Below are 14,032 nucleotides of genomic sequence, written 5' to 3' on the forward strand. Positions count from 1 at the left end.
AAATAAGTTAAAATATGTCAACTTTCAACAGTTAACCAAGTTAACTTCCATTGACTCAGAGAAGACAACAACATCATCAGCAAAGTCAAGATCAGTGAATCTCTCTTCACCAACAGATGCCTCAGAGCCGCTGGACCCCACGACCCACCCAACACCCAGTCCATGCAGACACTGAACAGAGTAGGAGCAGAAACACAAATCTTACATCAATCATATTCTTTCTTTCTTTCTTTCTTTCTTTTAATTACACTGATCATCGACAACATTAACACCCCCTGCCTAATATTGTGTAGGTCCCGTCATGCTCTGACTCATCAAGCCCTGGATCCCACAAGACCCATGAAGGTGTCCTGTGGTCTCTGGCACCTGGACGTTAGCAGCGGATCCCTTAAGTCCTGTAAGTTCTGAGGTGGGCCCTCCATGGATCGGACTTGTTTTTCCAGCACGTCCCATAGATGCTCAAGCAGCTTGAGATCTGATGAATTTGAAGGCCAAGTCAACACCTTGGGCTCTTTGTCCTGTTCCTCAAATGATTCGTGAACAGTTTTTGCAGTGTTGGTGGGCTCATAATCCTGTTATCCTGCTGTCAGGTAATACAACTGCCATGAAGGGGTGTGTGTGGTGTGTAACAATCTCCGTTAGGTGGTACATGTCAAAGTAACATTCACGTGAATGAACAGACCCAAAGTTTCAAAGCAGAACATTGTCCAGAGCATCATACCACCTGTCTCTTTTTCCCACAGTGCATCCTAATGCCATTTCTTCCCCAGGAAAATAACACACAGGCTCCCAGCTACTCACATGATCTAAAAGAAAACGTGATTCATCAGACCAGGCCACCTTCTTCCAGTTTTGATGCTCACATGTCCATTGTAGGCACTTTCGGTGGAGGACAGGGGTCAACATGGACTCTCTGACCAGTCTGTGTCTGCTCAGCCATTATACACAGGAAGCTACAATGCACTCTGTGTTCTGACGTGTTTCTATCATGGCCAGCTACTACAGTAGCTCTTCTGTGGGATCAGACCAGACAGGCCAGTCTTCACTCCCCATGCGCATCAATGAGCCTTAAGCGCCCAGGACCCTGTTGCCAGTTCACAGGTAGTCCTTCCTTGGACCACTTTTAGTAGGTACTAAGCACTACAGAGTGGGAACACTCCACAAGACTTGCCATTTTGGAGTTGCTCTGACCCAGTCAGCCGGCCATCACATTTCATCTCTTGTCAAAGTCGCTCAGATCCTTATGCTTGCTGCTTCCAACATGTCACCTTCAAGAACTGGGTGTTCACGTGAGGCCTAATAAATCCCACCCCACAACAGGGGTGCCATTGTGATGAGAACATCAGTGTTCTTCATGTCACCTGTCAGTGGTTTGAATGTTGGGACTGATCAGTGTATAGTCGGGTTAAATTGCTTTGGCCAAACTGATGTACATATAAAGTGTTTAGTATTTATTTTTACAAAGAAATATACTGTATATCTTTAACCCTCTCTGCCCTGACATCCTATTACTAGTACATATATATGCAGCTGTTTTTGTAAAGAACGGGTACGTTTGTAGCTGTTGGAACCGGGCATGCTACTATTAACACAAACTGGAGAGACTGGCATACAGTCCATGAAACATGGAAGTTAAAATAGACTGCTTCTGGACAACTTTCAATTTCATTTCCTCAAGAGGATTGAAGTAATTGGCAGCTATTGTAAAATAATAGTGATCATTTTTTTGTATTTTCATTTTTGAGCTTCCCCAAAGGTAGAATATCTCACAAAATAATTTTTCCCATAAAAACAAAAAAACCCAGGGCCAAAAGGGTTAATTGTGTGGATGAGATGTTGGGACAGCTTAGCTACTGGCTAAACAAATGGGTTTGATGGACTGAATGGTCTCCTCTCATTTGTCAGATGTCTTATGTTCTTATATGGAAGATAACCTCAGGGCTTGACTATTGGTAGCTGCACTCCTGACCAGAAGGTGGCGCTGTCACCCAATATCTTTTCTCTTCCTCCCTCTGGAGAGTGGATAATTCACAGAGATTCCACCTCAAATGGTCTCTTCCGGCATTGACATTAAAGAATCTTTTTCTGTTAATCAGTGTCCAAACAGAACAATAAAATCCACTGGGATTCAATGTTGTAAAACAATAAAAAGTGAAAACTTTCAAGATTGTGAATTCTTTTTATAGCATTTGTTGCATCCCATTATGCTGGGACCAAATAGCAATACTCGGCTGGGAAGCCAGTAGGATGCAAGAACACAGGGAGACAACACATGCTCTCTTAATTCAATGGATGCTAGCTTCATTGGGCTTGGATTAACACATGCAGGGCATGCTGGGAATTGTAGTCCCATGGGGAAGCCCTGTTTGGTTCTACGCTAGTTCTAACCCAATGGAAGTATATCTAGAGTAAGTGGAAGTCCCTGAAAGCAGGGATCTTAAATCCCCACGGCACCCTCCGGTGGCACCCATGAAATCAAAACAGGGCCACTTCATGGCACTACAATTACCAGCATGCCATGCAGGTGTCCATTTGGGTACCAAGGCCCAGGGGTTCTGTCATTTCACATATTGAGGGAGACCATAGCCACATCCCCTTGTCTCCCCTTGTCCTTCTAATGTATTGGCCTCCCAACCGAGTACCTACCTATCTGTTATATAGTGCCTTTCACTATCTATCTATCTATCTGTTATATAGTGCCTTTCACTATCTATCTATCTATCTATCTATCTATCTATCTATCTATCTATCTATCTATCTATCTATCTATCTATCTATCTATCTATCTATCTATCTGTTATATAGTGCCTTTCACTATCTATCTATCTATCTATCTATCTATCTATCTATCTATTATATAGTGCCTTTTCTAACTATTTATCTACAAGGCTAGACAATGGGAAGTGGATAGTCTCCTCTGACACACTAGATGGCAGTACCCCTGAACAATTGGTGCCCAAATGGACACCTGCATGGCATGCTGGGAATTGTAGTATCATGGAGCAGCCTTGTTGGGTTCCATGGGTGCCACCAGAGGGCACTGTGGACATTTGTGACCTACTTTTGTTGACTTTTGCTTGACCCAGAAGTGCTCCCAGCAGGCTATGCCCTTGCACTAGAAGTACTTCCGGGTCTAAATTAAAAGAAGCCGCTCGACCTCAACCAGGGGAGTCAAAGTCGAGAACACACACTGTAGGAGAGAGATGGAGAGAGATGAGAAGGACGGAAAGAAGAATTTGCTTATACTCGTGCTTGTGCAACTTTTGAAGAAACATTTGTGAGGTAATTATAATCACCCAAAAAACCTTCTGCTTTGAATCCGTGACTGGATTTGTGTTAGTTGTATCCAGGGATTAGAGCTCGGTGGCGCCCCCTTTGTGTCACCCACTGTATACTGCCTCTGGATGTGTGATTGCACAACCACATGTGTTCATTTGGGTTTGCGTCTGCAGGTCAATGCTAACAGACTGAATGTGCCGTCAGAGAAGCCCGGAAAACTACTAACATGGGAGAAGTGGGATTTCATCTGTTGATATAAAAGTATCGAGATGTGCCAAAAAAAAAGGAAACAGACTTTTGAATCCTGTCATACTGTTTTGGCATCCTCGCTGAGAAGCAAAGCTGAAAGTGGGAAAAGAGCCCAGATGAATTTGTGCAGGTCTTTGATCACAAGAGCCACATGGCAGGTCAAGTGAAAAAGCACATGTGGCAGGGGCTGAGCAACCCGGGACGGCCAAATCTGAGGCTAACGAGACGAGCAAATCATAAGCAAAGGTGGCAAGGAGGAGCGCGATAAAGAGTGTGATAAACTCGTCTAAGGGGGCCGTCAGCTGACTGTATGCAAAAGGAGCCGTTATCAAGACCCCCACAGTCACAGATACTAAAGTGACAAGGGTTACCTCAAAGGCTTAGAAAACAAAGGAAGGAATAAAGACACACACACATATTTGGGTCCATTGTAAGAAATCAGCCATCATGAGTAGAGACATTTAGTGATGCCAGACTCTATGCATGGCTAACTCTGAACTGCGGACACAAAGAACAACAACAACAATAATCATCATCATAATAATAATAATAAATTCAATTTATATAGCACCTTTCCCATGCTCAAGTCACTCAAGGTGCTTAATCCCTCCAACCATTATTTAATCTCATTAATCCAATTTAGTCTCACCGGTCACTGCGAGACACTGAAAAATATTAACTAAGTGAAAGAGAGTGATGAAGAAGAACATCAATACTGCTACTAATGAGAAGAACCAAAAGGAGAATAAGAGTAAGAATAAGAAGAAGAAGAAGAAGAGTCTTTTGTCTGCCAAACTGCTAATTAATTGAACTGGCACAGGAAATCATTCAAATCTAAAAAGATTGCCGGATACAGTAAATTATGTTGTAATGACATACAATAGTAATAATAATAATATCCATCTGTCCATCTATCTTCTTATCTTGCTTATCCCGGGAAAGGGTTGTGAGGAAGCTGGAGCCAATCCCAGCAATCAGAGTGCACAAGGCACGAACAATGCATGGACAGACCACCAGTATATGACAGGGTGAAGAGACACAAGCACACTCTGCCCAGTTTAACAACACCAATTCAATAATAATAATAATAATAATAATAGCCTGTGTAAGTACTGGGCGGCACGGTGGCGCAGTGGTAGCGCTGCTGCCTCGCAGTTAGGAGACCCGGGTTCGCTTCTTGGGTCCTCCCTGTGTGGGGTTTGCATGTTCTCCCCGTGTCTGCGTGGGTTTCCTCTTACAGTCCAAAGACATGCAGGTTAGGTGGATTGGCGATTCTAAATTGGCCCTGGTGTGTGTCCTGCAGTGGGTTGGCACCTTGCCCAGGATTGGTTCCTGCCTTGTGCCCTGTGTTGGCTGGGATTGGCTCCAGCAGACCCCTGTGTTCGAATTCAGCGGGTTGGAAAATGGATGGATGTATAAGTACCCTGAGTGGACCAGTGCAAGGCTACTATGACTGCTGCTCGAACACCACCATGTTCTTTATGAGCTCAAGTCTATCGTGAAGAGTTAAAGGGTAGCGTTTGCCCAGGATGACTAAGGCTGGCAGCGAGAAACGCAAGCAGTTACTGATATCCAAGAACATGGAGGTGAGAATGCAGCAGCACTACAAGGAGAGGCCACTGTATGACCACTTCTTCAAGTGCAGGTCTCATGGGGGGAACCGAAAGCCACATGGCTACCACTCAAGATCAGGCCTTGAACATCCGGCACCACCAACAGTATATGTTTGGCACACCAGTCAACAGCAAATACCGTCTGTGTGGTGATGCTGAGGAGACCAACAGCCACATTGTGTCCGGATGCAGTGTAGTGGACCTGAAGGAATATCTTAACTGTCACAACAAGGTCATTATATGTACCTGCACTGGGCACAGCTGGGTGTTCCGACGACTGGCAAGTGTTACGAGCATAAACCAGACATGGTTGTTAAAACTGGAGACTGTGCCATCATGTGGGACAAGACCATTCCCACAGACTGTACCGTCATACCGTCATATTGTGTTCCACGATAAAAAGAGCCAGTCGTGTGTCTTTATCGATGTCACAATCCCAAATGACAAAAACAATCTGAGCAATTATTATTATTATTATTATTATTATTATTATTATTATTATTATTATTATTATTATTATTGTTATTATTATTATAGGCCCACTGGTTAGTGCTGACCCACAGTTCGCCTGGCATGTCCTCTCATTGCACACTATGGATGCTCCTGTTCCCTGCCCCATCTCACAAACAAAGAAATCAGGTCGGCACTGATAGGCATAGATGTTTGTCTAAGCATGCTCAGATAAAACTGACATCTCATGCAAAGCTGCCTCCTACTTTGCAAATCATGCTGGATAAAACAGAGTTGGAAGATGAAGGGTCAAAAATGAATAATAATAAACCCCATGGTACTAAATTGAATTATGTGAGTTTGCAGAACATTTTAAGAAGAAGAAGAGCATTAAAACAATTAAGATGAGAACAGGCCATTGAGCCCAATAATGGCGCTTTTCCACTGCATAGTACGGCACAGCACGGTTCAGTACAGCTCACCTTGGTTCGGCTCGGTTCGGCTCGGTTCGGCTCGGTTTGCGTTCGACTGCAGTTTAGTACCGCTTTAGAGTGGGCGGGATTATTCACGTGTCGTTATAGTTGCGCCGACCTCCTGAAAAACTTTTTCATTCCGCGTCGCCCCATCCAGCTCTCGCTGGATCTGCTCCTTGGCTACCAACGAGAGGAACGTCTGTACTTCCTCAATAGACCACGAAACAGCCATTTTTGGTTAAAACAAAATGGTGCGTCCGAACCTTCGCTGGCTGTGCTAAAAATCTAGCGGGTCTGTTGTGTCTTGTGTCGCAAGTTCAGTGACGCAGTAATGACGATTTTCTCCGGCCAATCAGTGACCAGCAGAGTTTATACGTCACGTTTTGGTAACGGTTTGGCGCGCTTGGAACCTCGGCTGAGGTGGTACTAAAAAAAGGACCAGGTACCAGGTACTGCTCCCAGTGGAAAATCCCCCAAAAGTGAGCTGAACTGAACCGTGTCGTGCCGTACTATGTAGTGGAAAAGCGCCAAAAAGCTTGCCAGGCCTATCCACCTACTTCTAAAACAACATCAAGTCATGTTCTGAAGGTCTCTAAAGTTCTTCTGTCTACCACACTATTTGGTCACTTATTCCATGGTGTCTAGGTTAATAATAATAATAATAAGAAGAAGAAGAAGAAGTAAATGCCCTCTGATATTCTGTTATCCCATCCTAGGCCATGTCTTTCTATCAAGAAAATAAATGGAAGGATCATGATGTATGTTAGAACATTAGGCACATATTGACGAGAGCAGGCCTTTCAGCCCAGCAAAGATCACCAATACCTGCCTAATTTCTCCAATCAGCAGAACAATCTCCATTTATCTATCCATCCATCCATCCAGGGCTGTCCTAACAGCATTATAGGCCCGCAGGCATAGCAGTGCACTGGGACCCCTACTTACACAACCACTCAGCAAGTCACAACAGACACAGATAAGCATGGGACCCCTGGGCAACTGTCCAGTGTGCCCATGCATTAAGACGGCCCTGCATCCATCCATCGATGTTCAAACCAGCTCACTTTTAAACAGCCTCTCCTGTTCGTAACCTTCTGTCTGTTCAGCCAGAACGTGTTACAGACAGACAGACACTAAGCTTAGCGCTCAAACGGCGTCTCACCAGAGGGACAAATGACTGCAAGCCAAAGTGATGATTTAATTGGTGACCCTCAGTGGTCATTTATTGATTTATATTTGATTGTCGGTTTATTTGGAGAGTACAAATTCAAGATTGTGGCTCCTACTGTATTTATTTTAAATTAATTTCAGTACTAATAAAAATGATTTATAAAGTCACACACACGTGTGCACAAGCTGTAAAGCCTAGTAAGACTCGTTAATAAATAATCATCCTGTCATTCAATATTCTCTTTCTTTATGGATTTAACGTCACAGTATAGGATTATCAGGTCAATTATATAACACACCCGTGACGATATCGATCAGCTATCAGTTATCCATCAGCTGTCCTGAGATTCTCGTCTCTTATTGCTTTCTATGATCAGTCACTAAATCAACTGAAGCCGAGTCTGTTCCGTCCTGAAAAGGCCAACATGTCCATCTCCGTCTGAGTCCTATCCTGTTAATTTATAGTCGCCAGTCGTCATAACCTGTATGTCGGAGGACACAGCGGCACGAGGAGAGCAAACAAACTCCATGCAGATTGTGGCACCATCGTGCCGGGGCACCGGGTTAACACACTGTACTTATATAGGCTTGTATTAAAACCCATGCAGATATGACAAGGGGCAAACTCCACACAGACAGGGGCTCGGCTGGGTGGTGAACCCGAATCAATTACTGCCGTAAAACAGCAGCCCTGAATGCCCGCAGCTCCTCAGCATCAAGAATTTGGTTTACGCTGTAAATAAAACAGGCATGTGCACCTACAACAGTGCAATTGACGCTACTCACAGACTAATCGGGTGTTTTGCAGTAACATAGTAACCCATAGGTGGCGCTGCTGCCTCTCAACAAGGAGAAGGAAGTTTCACATCTCAGGTGCTGCCTGTGAGGAGTTTGCATGTTCTCCCCCTGTGCATAGGTTGGGTGAACTGGTGGCGCTTAGTCTTCCCTGTGTGTGGACTGGCATCTTGTCCAGGGATTATTCCTGCTTTATGTCCTTATGCTCAGTAGTGGACCATTTTTGGGGCTCAGAAACATCAAATGTTATAGTGGGGGCCCAAAGTCTGAGTAGGCTCTGTTATCTCATCAACGGCATCGTTCCACCAGAGAGTTTCAACAATTTAATGACTACATCTCAGAATTTGATTAAAATGGATGTGCTGGGTTATCTCACATGTTCAAGACAATGGTGCAAATAAAAATTTCCTAGGCCTATTATTTTTTTTTGAGTTATGGAGAAATGAAAGTTAGAATCGCTTTCTGGGTCCTCTCTGGGATGAGGGGCCCTGAAGTTCAAGCTTCCCTAGTGTCATAGTAGATCTGCTTGTGCAATCGCCTCTTAAAAATGAAGGTGCCAGAGTGGGTTTCTTCAGAGCGATGCCACAGGAGAACCATTTTGGGTTCCCAAACGACCCGTCCACATGAAGGATCCAGAAAGACCCTTTACTTGGTTGGATCTCTCACAGACCCCATACAGTAAACAGCCACACCAAATAGCTCATGACTTTGAAAGGCCTCTTGCCGCATATGTCCTGATAGGTAGCCGACCACACATTAAAGATTTCGGCTTTATCTACATATTTGGAATTTTTTTAAAGCACAAAGAACCCACACCAGAATGAAATGGTGCTTGGTCAAGCCATAGGCTCTACAAGGAACCACACAACCCAGTTAAGAACCTTAAAATGCCATTTTTAAGAGTGGCACCGATAACTGGGTAAGGAAGATCTATGGCTGCATGGGCATTAATCCATGTCTCCCCATTATCTCCAGCTATAACCAAGTTGGCAGCCAAACCCATCTTACATTCACTCATAAATGACCAGTTTAGATTTGCCAGGTGGCCTAACAGGTGCATCACCTTTTGGATCTTGGCAGAACATCACATGAAGATGAGAAGACCGACCATGCGGACCTCCGCACAGACAATGAGAGGACTGGCGCTCAAGTGTTTACCATTGTGCAAGAAAAGAGAAGAAGCTGAAGGAGAGTCTCAGAAACAAAGAGGCGAGCAACAAACTATCAGTGCCTGCACTCTTAAAAATAGGGGTGGCACAGTGGCGCAGTGGGGCAGTGGGTAGCGCTTCTGCCTCACAATAAGGAGACCCGGGTTCGCTTCTTGGGTCCTCCCTGTGTGGAGTCTGCATGTTGTCTGCGTGGGTTTCCTCCCAAAGACGTGCAGGTTAGGTGCATTGGTGGTCCTAAATTGACCCAAGTGTGTGTTCATGCCTGGAGGGCGGTCGCCCTGCCAGGAATTTGTTTCCTGCCTTGTGCCCTGTGTTGGCTGGGATGGGCTCCAGCAGACCCCCGTGACCCTGTGTTAGGATATAGAGGGTTGGATAATGAGTGACTGACTCTTAAAAATATCAAAGGTGCCAGAGTGATGCCATGTGCTAGAAAAAAAGTGTCAGTAAATTTAACAGTAAAAAATGCTGTAAATGGTGAAAGTAAAATACCTTTTCTGAAAATTATTTGTATATCTTAAACAATACATTTCATTGTTTTTTACAGCCAAGTTCTGTAAAATCTATATTTTTCTTCCTTCAAAATGCTAAGTACCGTTTACTGATACATTACAGTTACACTGAAAAAATCGCTGTTAATTTGACAATGTAAAACTTAAATAGCGATGGTAAACAACTTGTTGTGTCTTACAACTTTCTACCTTATATAAAATGGAGAAACGCTGTGTGATAACCGCTTCTGTGTGTTTTTTCTTTTTATTGTAAGTTGTAGTATTACCAAGAGAAATTATATCAACGTGCATACACACACATAATGGTGAGGAAGGCAGGCTCTATTGTAGGCGTGGAGCGGGACGGTTTGACATCTGTGGCAGAGCGACGGGCACTGAGCAGACTGCTGCCAATCATGGAGAATCCACTGCATCCACTGAACAGGATCATCTCCAAACAGAGGAGCAGCTTCAGAGACAGACTGAGGAGACCCCACACTATGCGACTCTTCAATTCCACCCTTTGTGGTAAACGTTAACATTATACAAACTTATTGTCTGTTATACCTTCATTGTTATCACTCTTTAATTTAATATTGTTCTTTATCAGTATGCTGCTGGAGTATGGGAATTTCCCCTTGGGATTAAAAAAGTATCTATCTATCTATCTATCTATCTATTATATAGTGCCTTTCACATCTATCTATCTATCTATCTATCTATCTATCTATCTATCTATCTATCTATCTATCTATCTATCTATCTATCTATCTATCTATCTAATGGTTAACAGTACGTGTACACCACAAAAAGTAGGTCCATTATCACAATATACATAGGAGGAGGAGGAGGTTAGGAGCAGATGCTGATACAGTGCATTGCCTCACCCACAATATGACAAACCAACTCAGGATCCAGATTAAGACCCAAGTGCAGCCATGCAACGGGTGACACCTCAGCACCACACTAGATCAGGTGGAGTAGAATAACACAACTGTAAAACGTAAAATGGTGAAGCGCTGTGTCGGGAATGCCGATGTTACGATATTTGCATAAGGGCATACCCTCTTTAACCATATTGATCCTGGTGAACTGCATAGCTTTAAACAGTAAAAATGGATTAACAAAGTTAACAGACTTATTTTTTGCATACGTGCTGAAGGTTTTCTTGAGGTTACGGAAGCTAATTGATGTTGGGTTGTATTTGATAAGCTGGCACACCTGTAGGACACCATACACCACTTAAGCAAGCTTTACTTCTCCACCAGACAATGTGCCATAACTTTCTTAAACACTGAATTATTTTCAAAGTATGTAATTAAATAATACAACATGTTTGGGATCGATTGTTGTTACTTTATGGATGTAAACTGTCTACTGGTGTTTGATCCTAATTGTATTTTCTAATGGTTTATTGATTGGCTTATTTATTACAGTGCATGGGCATCAGGTTATGGTTAAATGTAGATAGATAGATAGATAGATAGATAGATAGATAGATAGATAGATAGATAGATAGATAGATAGATAGATAGATAGATAGATAGATAGATAGATAGATAGGAAAGGCACTATATAATAGATAGATAGATAGATAGATAGATAGATAGATAGATAGATAGATAGATAGATAGGAAAGGCACTATATAATAGATAGATAGATAGATAGATAGATAGATAGATAGATAGATAGATAGATAGATAGATAGATAGATAGATAGGTCTTTATTGTCATTGTCACTATTACAAAGGAACAATGAAATTGAAGGTGCAGTCGACTCAGTGTGAGGCATAAGAGTTAAAAAGACAAGAAGAGAGAAAATAATAACAAAGCGAATAGTATTAAAAGTACTTTACAAATTATACAGATTGCACTTGTTAAATGTACAAATTGCACTGGTTGACGTAAGGTCTATATTGCACATTGGGAGAATGATACAAAGCAGTTTTATTCGGAGTTCAGGGCGATGATTGCTTTTGGATCAAAGCTGGTGTTAAGGCGGTCTGTCCTGGTTTTCATTGCTCTTTATTTCTTGCCCGATGGCAAAAGCTGGAAGAGGCAATGACCGGGATGTGATGAATCCTGTGAAAGGATTCCCTTCTGTTGGAATGTGTTGTAAAGAAAAAACAGTTATTTACTACAAAGTTATACCGCAGACCTAAAAATATCGTTGCTTTATTTTTTACTGTAAAATTCTGGCAACCACAGCTGCCAGCTTTTTACTGTAAATACGACTTTTTTTTTAAGTTTACCGTAGACCTAAAAATATTATCACCATTTTACAGTAATTGGCATATCTATTACAGTGCATGGATATCAGGTTATGGTTAAATGTTCTCTTTTATTGGAATGTGTTTAAAAAAAAAACAGTTATTTACTACAAAGTTATACCTCAGACCTAAAAATATTGTTGCCTTATTTTTTATGGGAAAATTCTGTCAAGGACAGCTGCCTTTACTTTACTGTAAATTTAACAATATTTTTTGCAGTGTTAGGAGCACCATTTTGTTGTTGTTGTTGTTCCCCCAGGCACCAAATCACAGAGAGGGTCCACAAAGACCTTTAAGTTATTTAGATCCATAACAGGACCCGTAGGTTGATAACAGATTCAGCTGGCTAGCTTCACATTTTCTTGATCTGTTAGTTCCTGCGAGGTTGTCTACTATACATGTGCCCACATATTAATAAAAAGCCTAAAGGAAGGGGCCTGAGAAGCCTCGTAAGCTTGCATATTGAAATCCGTTCAGTTAACCAATGCAAGGTGTAATTTTGCTTCACTTCTCATTGCTTCCATTATGGCTAACAGGGTACGTCACCCTATAGTACTAAAAGCCTAAAGAACAATTTTCATATGCAAAGAACCCATCCCATAATGAAAAGGTTCGTTGCCAAGAAAAGCTTCTACTAGGAAATCATACAACCCAGTAAAGTGCCATGTAGGAGCCAAGCCGTCATTGTTAGTGACACAGCGGAGCGGACCTGTCCAGGCGCACACAGGCGCGTCCGTCTCTGCGAACTTGCGTTTTACATTAAAAGAAGCCCCCCGGCTATGCCGACCCTTCTCTTATAATGCACTGTCTTCTAAGGCATTCTCAGGTGAAAGTAATGAAAAAGAATCCCCGAGTACTCACTGCCAGAGAGTGCTGCTGTTGCGCAGAGTCCATGGTTTGACTTTCAGCTCCAGAGTTAAAAGATTCGTCCTGTTCTGTGGTCCTGGTGCGGTGGTCTCGGCTCGTCCTCTTTCACTCCCTCCCACGCTTTCTTCTTCTTTCTGGTGGGGCGCGAGTGCCCTTCATTGAAGTGACTTTTCTGATTTTGATTTTTTTGTGTGTTTCACTTCTTGTTGCTCCGGTCCCGTCCGCGGGCTGACAGATGCGCTTTCTCTTTCTCAGTCTCTCCCTCCCTCTGCCTCCACTTCTGATGCACCCTTGATTGACTTTCCTGCCTTTCAGGACCTTCCCGATCGTGTTACTGATTTCACTGTGGAGGCACGACAGCGGGCAGGAGACAACGCCAATCTCCCCGCTGCTTGGCTCGGTGTGGCTTAATCAGTCCGGCAGACACACCTCCCCGCTGAAGCGCAGCCGCCCATTCCAGGCTCGGACCCAAGGGTCATATTCGCCAAGTGCAGCGACCTGGACCAGCCAGTAAACAATAAGCAGATGTTAAGTGGTGGAAAAAATGAAAATGAGAATAAGAGAGAGAGAGAGAGAGAAAAAAACAGCACTGCCGGGAACGTGTGTTCTGTCCGACCTGTGGCTAAGGAGCTGAGTTTACGGATAAATCCCACTGCTTCCTCTGTGAGTGCAGTGCTGTCATCTTATTGGCGTTGTGCGCCCCGTAGATACGGTTATAATAACAACACAAATCCTTCTATTTATCTGTTATCTAAATCTGCCTAATCCAACTCAAACAATCACAGGGGACCAAACAGGCAACCCAGCAAACAAGCGCTGAGTGGCCCCCCTGTGGGCCGACCACGGGCAGTGTGGCCATAGAAATCCATCCATCCATCCATTATCCAACTCGCTATATCCTAACTACAGGGTCACGGGGGTCTGCTGGTGCCAATCCCAGCCAACACATGGCGCAAGGCAGGAAACAAACCCCAGGCAGGGCGCCAGCCCACCACAGGGCACAGACACACACACACACCAGGGACAATTTAGGACCCCCAATGCACCTAATCTGCATGTCTTTGGACTTTGGGAAGAAACCCACGCAGACACAGGGAGAACATGCAAACTCCATGCAGGGGGGACCCAGGAAGCGAACCCAGGTCTCCTAACTGCAAGGCAGCAGTGCTACCGCTGTGCCACTGTGCCGCCCAATGAAATACCACACT

General features: G+C 43.5%; 1 protein-coding gene across 1 annotated transcript in view; it reads right to left on the reverse strand.

Moving 5' to 3' along the window:
- Positions 1 to 13,365, reverse strand: part of bmp16 (bone morphogenetic protein 16) — a 77,252-nt gene extending 63,887 nt beyond the window's left edge. The window contains exon 1 of the mRNA XM_039768065.1: positions 12,819 to 13,365. The gene's annotated coding sequence lies outside the window, so the exon portion shown is untranslated. The remainder of the gene's footprint in view (positions 1 to 12,818) is intronic.
- Between the last annotated feature and the right edge of the window lie 667 nt (positions 13,366 to 14,032).

The sequence above is a fragment of the Polypterus senegalus genome, chromosome 11 (genome assembly GCF_016835505.1).
Source record: "Polypterus senegalus isolate Bchr_013 chromosome 11, ASM1683550v1, whole genome shotgun sequence".
NCBI classification, from domain to species: domain Eukaryota; kingdom Metazoa; phylum Chordata; class Cladistia; order Polypteriformes; family Polypteridae; genus Polypterus; species Polypterus senegalus.